Source organism: Coffea arabica, chromosome 9e, assembly GCF_036785885.1.
Source record: "Coffea arabica cultivar ET-39 chromosome 9e, Coffea Arabica ET-39 HiFi, whole genome shotgun sequence".
NCBI lineage: Eukaryota > Viridiplantae > Streptophyta > Magnoliopsida > Gentianales > Rubiaceae > Coffea > Coffea arabica.
In genome coordinates this window covers 5,400,992-5,408,625 of record NC_092327.1, presented here as the reverse complement: position 1 = coordinate 5,408,625, position 7,634 = coordinate 5,400,992, and the positions used below count along the sequence as shown (strand labels likewise).

Below are 7,634 nucleotides of genomic sequence, written 5' to 3'. Positions count from 1 at the left end.
ATTTTCCAATACTCCCAATGGATATCTAATAGACCTATCCGCTAGTTGCAAAGTAATATTAGTGCGTTTAACCTCATGCAAACCCAATTGTCTAGCCACCGTTAAAGGAATTAATGATACACTAGCACCAAGATCACACAATGCTTTAGAAAAATCAATGTTACCTATGGTGCAAGGTATAGAAAAACTCTCCGGATCCTTCAATTTCGGTGGTAGCTTATTTTGTATAATGGCACTGCACTTCTCTATTAATGCTATTGTTTCATAGTCTTCCAACTTTTTCTTCCGAGTCATGATTTCCTTGAGAAATTTCGTATATGAAGGAATCTGTAAAATAGCATCGGCAAAAGGAATGTTAATATGCAATTGTTTGAAAATTTTAACAAATTTTTTTCAAAATCTTTATCAAATTTATTCTGCTTTAGTCTTTCAGGAAATGGAACCACAGGAGGTATCAGAATGGTAGCGAAAGATGATGGTTGATTTTCTCTTGGTTTCTCCCGACTATTTCCCTCCACTATCGCCTCTTGGTTCCTCTGCTTTTCTTCTTGTTTTTCACTCTCACCATTCTCAACTTCACCCATTGGAGGATCCTCTAATTGTTTACCACTTCGAAGAGTAATGGCCTTGACATGCTCCTTAGGATTAACCTCCGTTTTGCTAGGTAATTCTTCTTGATTTTGATTGTTCAAAGAACTAGCAATTTGACCTATTTGGACCTCTACATTCCAGTACATTGTAGTAAGTTGGTCCAATCTTCCTTCTACTCGCTCAAATCTGTCCGAAGTAACTTTAGCAAGTTTCTCCACCGCAGTCTCCCAACCAGATTTAGTTTCAGCTTGTGGTTGCCTTGGTTGGAATCCCGGTGAGTTGGCTGGCCTTGGTTGATTGCCTTGGTCTTTCCATCCAAAATTTGGATGATTTCTCCACCCCGGATTGTAAGTGTTCGAGTAGGGGTTATTTTGAGTATTACGATTGTAATTGTTGACAAATTGTACCTGCTCAGAATCAACACATTCATTAACATCATGTTCACCTCAACATATAGAGCAACAAGCTATATGCGCATTAGATGAACTTGGAACAACTCCACCTTGTCTACTTAACATTTTCATCACATTATTCATTTGAGCACTCAGCATATTAAGAGTGTCAATTTCTATCATACCTGCGTGACATCTTGTATTACCTCTCTCATTGGCCCATTGGTAGTTATTTGCAGCCATTTCTTCTATCAAATTTTGAGTTTCTTGGGGTGATTTACCCATTAAAGCTCCACCTGCAGCTGCATCAATCATAATTTTAGTAGAAAAAGATAAACCATTATAGAAGATTTATATGATTAACCAATCGGGTAGTCCATGATGTGGACATTTCCGAAGCAAATCCCTAAATCTCTCCCATGCCTCGTATAATGATTCACTCTCTAGTTGGCTAAAACTAGTAATATCCATTCTTAACTTAGCAGTCTTCCCCGGAAGAAAATACTTATTCAAGAATGCCCTTGATAAATCATCCCATGTGGTAAAAATGTTAGGAGCATGAGAGTGTAACCAAAGTTTAGCCTTATCTCTCAATGAAAATGGGAACAATCTTAGCCTTATAGCATTATCACTAACTCCATTCATTTTAATTGTATCACATATTTCCAAGAATGTAGCTAAGTGTGAGTTAGGATCTTCTACAGCATTACCTCCAAATTGAGATTGTTGAACCATTTGGATAAGTGATAGTTTAATCTCAAAATTGTTAGCATTTATCGTAGGCCTTGCTATGCTTGTTTGAGATCCTTGTGTCCCCGGTAGAGCAAAATCTCATAGAGCTCGCCTATTTGTCTTGTTTTCAACCATCTCTTCTTCAAATGGTAGCTCTATTAAGATTTCCTCTATCGGTTGCCAAATCTCTTGTTCCTCTTACTGTGATGTATGCCTCCTTTGTCTACGAAGTGTTCTCTCAATTTTTGGATCGAAAGGTGCGACTTCCCGAGATATCCGGTGCATACACTACAACAGAAATAAGAGAGATTATGCAACTTTTAATTTGTCAAATCTGATAAAAAATTAACTACTAACAGCTTAACTAAAAAAAATAAAGTTGTCTAAATTAATAGAGATTATTAGGCCCTAATATTGCCGCTCCTCGGCAACGGCCCCAAAAACTTGATGGGTTTTTTTTCTGTGAGTGCAAGTTTAATTCCAATTTATACCCATTGATTGCAACTATACAGGCCAAACTAGGAGTTTAAGGCATTAATCCGGTCGATCCCACGAGGAGCAATGTCTACAAGTACTAGGTCCTTATTTTCTCTATTATTTAGACTTATAATGAGAATGAGCAGAAAAATTATATTTACTACTGTCTATTAATCTGATTTAATAAATGCAAGATACAAATGGAGAAATTTCAATAAAGATTGAATATAGGGATGTACATTCCACTTATGACACAAAAGATCCAAATGAATGAATTTAACACTTGTTACTACTCTTGTTCAACCAGGGATTCATTTTCAAAATTACCAAAATCTCATTTTCATGATAATAATGGTCTTAGAACAGCTTAGTTTTTCCTAATCTCTTGGTAAATAACTAACTCTGTTCTTGTTCATGCATGAAATGCAAATTTTATCCACTTGAATGTATGTCTATTCTCATGAACTTACAACTCAAGCTCTACTCATGATATTCCATTATTTTTACCATTTCAAAATGAGTAATACAACTAATAACCTGCTATTGGTGATCAAACAACAACAAGTAATCCAGCATGCACAAGTAGACTAGTTAATACAAGATACAACAAGTGTAAATCACATTCAATTCATATCACTTGGCCATAAGTTTCATCTACTCCCTAAATATAGAAATTTAGCTACTCATGGATGATATAACAATCAAACTCATAATTTCATTAATGGAAAACATCACAAGTTACAAGTACAAGAAGGATAAAGAAAAGCTTAGCCAAGTTAATGGTGCAGCCCTCCAATTTCTGCTATGACTTGCACTAGATGATTACAAGATGAAGTTTCCAAGTGCTCTTAGCAAGTTTTTCTAGCTAGGGAAAAATGTCTACAAGAAAGAATGCTAGCTACCGTATATTCCTCTGACTTCCCTTTCATTTTCTGCATAAAAAGATGGTAGAAAATGCCTTTTTTCTCTCCTCATGATTCCAACATCTCAGATTTGTTAAGAAGTCAAAAGAAATGTTGTTTTGACTTGACAATAAATCATATTGTCTTTCTTTTAGCTTCGAAGCATGTGCCACCAAATTCTCTCACCAAAGATAGCTGGAAAGTTGTGTGAAAAGAAAGAAAAATGGCTGTGCCACTTGCAGCAAAGAATGACCGATTCGAAGCCTTTTTCATGTGGATCCGAGCTCGGATCGACTGACCTCGGATCCATTGCTCCAGAAGTACAGACGAGGGTTTAGATCTCTCCTTGTTGCACACGGATCCGAGCTCGGATATGTGTGATCGATTTCCAAATTTTCAATTCCATCATTTTTTTCTTCATTTTTGCTCCTAGTTTCTTTTGTACTTTATTCTCCAAATGATCCTTGCTTTTTCTTTATCTCGTACATGAAGTTCATATGTCAATATCCTTCAAAATATCACAGATTAAAGTATTAATCCACTCATTTAACAAGTTTTGATTACTCAAATAACACTTAAGCAATTTGCACCAAAAAGAGTTCAAATATGGCTTTAATCTTCTCAAAACATAACAAAAGTTCATGCCAAACTTGTACAAAATGTACGTTAAATACTCACTTATCAATGTGCAACTTGGTTGTCAAAACAAGAAAAGAAGCAAGAAATTGTCACGAAACAGGGTAGTTAGAACTGGCCATGGTTGCTCAGCAGGTTCTTGAGCTGGTTGGTGGATAGAACATTTCAAATGCTGTCACAAAATTTTCAGTTCATCATTGGCCTTGCAATCGGCCAAGCTTCCTCCAAGGTTAGCCAACCAAAATTTTTGACTAAGAAAATGCAACTTGCTCAACTTGCTTCCTATAGAAGTTCTCCTTTCATGCACTTCAAGGATTGGCAAACATAATTTTGGCTTGGAGGAGAGTACAATTATCATCAAGAAATACCTTTTGTCACCTCAATTTTCTTGGTCTTGTTTAAGCAACAAAAATTGACTTTTGGAGCCAACTTTTAGTTCATGTTCACATGGTGCACTCTTTTGTCTTTGAAATAGCTATAAATGGATGAATGTAGAGGAAGAAGTGGTTGGCTATTTCTTAGTTTTTTAGTAGTAGTGGTAGCACTTAGGCTAGATATTTTTCTCTCACTAGTAGAGAGAAACTTGTAAAAAGAACTTGGAAAAAAAAAGATCTTTGGTGGAGAAATAAAAGATCTTTGGGAGCTGGGTCATCTTTTGGCTAAGTTTTGGCAACTATCTCTTTATTTTCATGCACATGAGTTTATGCAATGAATTTTGGTGCTTATTTGTGTTATCTATGTTGAACTAAATTTCTAAATCTAAGGAGTAAATGAAGCTAATGGCTCTTTGAATATGAGTTGAATGTGAATTACACTTGTTACCTCTTGCAGAAACTTGCCCATTTATTCATGCTTTATCATTTGTTGTTGCTTGATCACCAATGGCTAGATATTAGTTGTTATTACTCAATAATAATTGGTAATAATGGAAAAGGGATAAATGGAACTTAAGGAGTACGATCATGGGAGTAGAGGTACATTTAAGTGGAATTTCTTAAACATTTCATGCGGTAAATAAACTAGATTTAGATCTTTACCACGAGAGCAGGGAAGACTAATCTAGTTAATACCATTACATCATGAGAATGAGTTTTGGTTAATGTTGGAAGTGAATCCCTAGTTAGACAACAGTAGTAACAAAAGGTACATTCATTCACTTGCCTTTTTGGACCATTAGTGGATTTTACACCCTAGAACCTTAGTATTTAGTGTATTTTCTCCATTTGTCTTTCTTTACACATTAGTAGTTTGAAGTATTAATTAGTAAATTAGTTAGTTGCTATTGCTTTTAATTGGTATTAGTCTAGATAATAGAGTAAGCGAAGGATCCAGTACTTAATTAGATGCTTCTTATGGAATCGATCTTTATACACCCTGTACTATAAATTTGACCTATATATTTGCAGCAAATGGGTATATTTTGGATTTAAATTTGAACACATATTTGAAACCCATCAAGGTCATTGTGACTCTATGTAGTTAAAGTATGTGCAATATGAAATATTATTGAAGAATGTCATATTGTTGTGCTCACAAAAATAATTATTTCATTCCCATATTACTACTCTTGTACAAGAATAACAAAATTATAGCGCTATGTAACAAGTCCTTTTACAAATATACCAATTGTGTGTAGACAACTAGACTAACTCCTACAGTTTCTTGCCCTATGCCTATTGTAAATAAAGGTGGCTAAGAATACTTCCCTTAAATGGGGTAATTGTAATGGATTAATGGTTTTCTTGGCGCTGGAATAGAAGGAATAAATTATGTATTTCATTTTATTGTTTTTTTACTACTTTTGTGTCATCTACAATACCAACCAAATAGTTACATTAAGTTTGAAAACTAAAGTCTGAAATCTGAAATCTGAATCCATTAAGTTACTGAACTGTTAAATATTAAATTTAACGCATTTGAGTACATGTCACATTCAATAATAAGTGAATTGGCTATCACTTAATTTTGAAAGAAAGTTTTGTCTAGGAAATTCAGTGCCACTTAATTAATTTAGATGTTCAATTTTTGGTTATCAAATGGTCTGAATATATTAAAATCTAAATCCATTAAATTTAAGTACTGAATTGAATTATCGAACAAGGCCTAGTCAGCTTGGCTAAGCGAATCCCAACTACTTGTGAACAATTTGAAGTAAAATTCATTTGTCAATTTGGGGAGACATTGTGACAGCCTCACCTTCCCCTAAGGTGAACCAAAGGGTTCGACGGACCGCCTACCCAACTCTCGTCGAGACTACGGATCCGAAACGGAAGTAAACCCCACCAAACATTCAAAAGGGACTTCGAGAAAAGAACTTTTGGAAACTAAAATAACTAAACTAAAAGATGCAATAGAACTTTGATACAATGTTCCAACGAAAAAAAAAAAAAAAAAAAAACAAAACAAAACAAAAGTGCCATTGCCACGTCACAATCCAGCCGAGATCTGGCCAGATTTCCGGCTGGATTCCTGGTTGGATTGGAGGCAGTAGCTAAACACCAAAGTGATCCAATTCCCCTGCCAATCCAGCTAGCTATCTGGTCAAGAATCGGCCGGATTTGCAGCCGGATTCTTGCACAGAAATTCCTGCCAGAAATTTTCTTTCTTCGTTTAAATTCCGCACTCGCCCGGTCTTGCCCACAGGTTCAAATAAGATTTAAATAACCATAAAGACATGCAAGACATGCATTGCTCAAGAGATATATAGTATACACTTCCCAACATATATACATTGATGTTTTCACGATTCCATGAAGTACAAGTCAAAAGTATGACAAAAGTTCATACTTATACAAAATACATTTAAAGTTTATAATTACAGAGGAGCTTAACAAAATGATACACATCTACAAGCTCAACTTTTCCTTCCAAAAATCATGATTTCCAAAGTAGTATTCCTGTAAGGAAAACAAAGTAACGGGAACGAGGTGAGCTAGAAGCTCAGTAAGGTACCCGAAATACACATAGTCAAATATACATGCCAGATAAGGGAAATAAATAAAGACTTCGAATAAAAAGGATACAGGTGGCTCTCAAGAGCCAATTTCTCCTTACTTCACCAAAGCTTGATCAAAGTAGTTGACACTCCGTCAACTTTCAAATAAAGGAACCAGTCCAGTAGAGCACCACTTTAACGCCAACTCCGTCTACCAAACTTACCCCTTACCGGGCCTGAACCCCTCAACAGAAATATAGATGGTAATACTCGAGTATACCGGAAATCCAGAGTCTCCAATACCCAAAGATTTCCTAAAAGTGGACTACCGTGGTTCGTTATCTAATCGACCAGGTCCTTATCGGCTCGACTCGAGTAACTAGCCACCGGCTTTGAGCTCATAGGTCATAGAATAGTCGTTGGATTCAACCCTCCAAACGACATCAACACATAGAGAGAACAGATACAGATAACAAATACAGAGAACAAATACAGATTTATACAATATACAGGAACCAAAAAGAACAGATGAGAGAAATGAGTGTGATGAAGTACACCCTCATTTCATATATCACAGATAAGCAACAACTTAAGGGAGTGGTACACTCACCAGTTTAAACAAATAAATTCAAACATTTCCTCCCGAAGTACTTGGATCACTGGCACGTCCTAAACCAACAAGGTAGAACAATTGAGACTCGATTACGAGTTATATGTCTAACCAAGTAAATTACCAATGCACACGAAGGTATAGTTTTGGAGTGAAAAGATAGTAGTTGGTCCTACAGATATGAACGATCCAAAAACCCTTCGCTTCTACCCAAAACATACCCTCAATGATTTACTAACTCCAAACTTAAGGTGCAAAATAAGAGTAAGAATAATTCTAAGAAAACAGGATTTTCCAGTTTTGCGCACCAACATTTGAAAAATCATATCTCAAGATTCTTAAATCCAAAATTGGTAAAC

General features: G+C 35.7%; 1 non-coding gene across 1 annotated transcript; it reads left to right on the top strand.

Annotated features, from left to right (window-relative positions):
* The first annotated feature begins 1,356 nt into the window (after nt 1–1,356).
* Nucleotides 1,357–1,463, top strand: LOC113710818 (small nucleolar RNA R71). The gene has a single exon (XR_003452998.1). It is a non-coding gene; the product is annotated as a small nucleolar RNA R71 (small nucleolar RNA).
* Nucleotides 1,464–7,634: the final 6,171 nt, after the last annotated feature.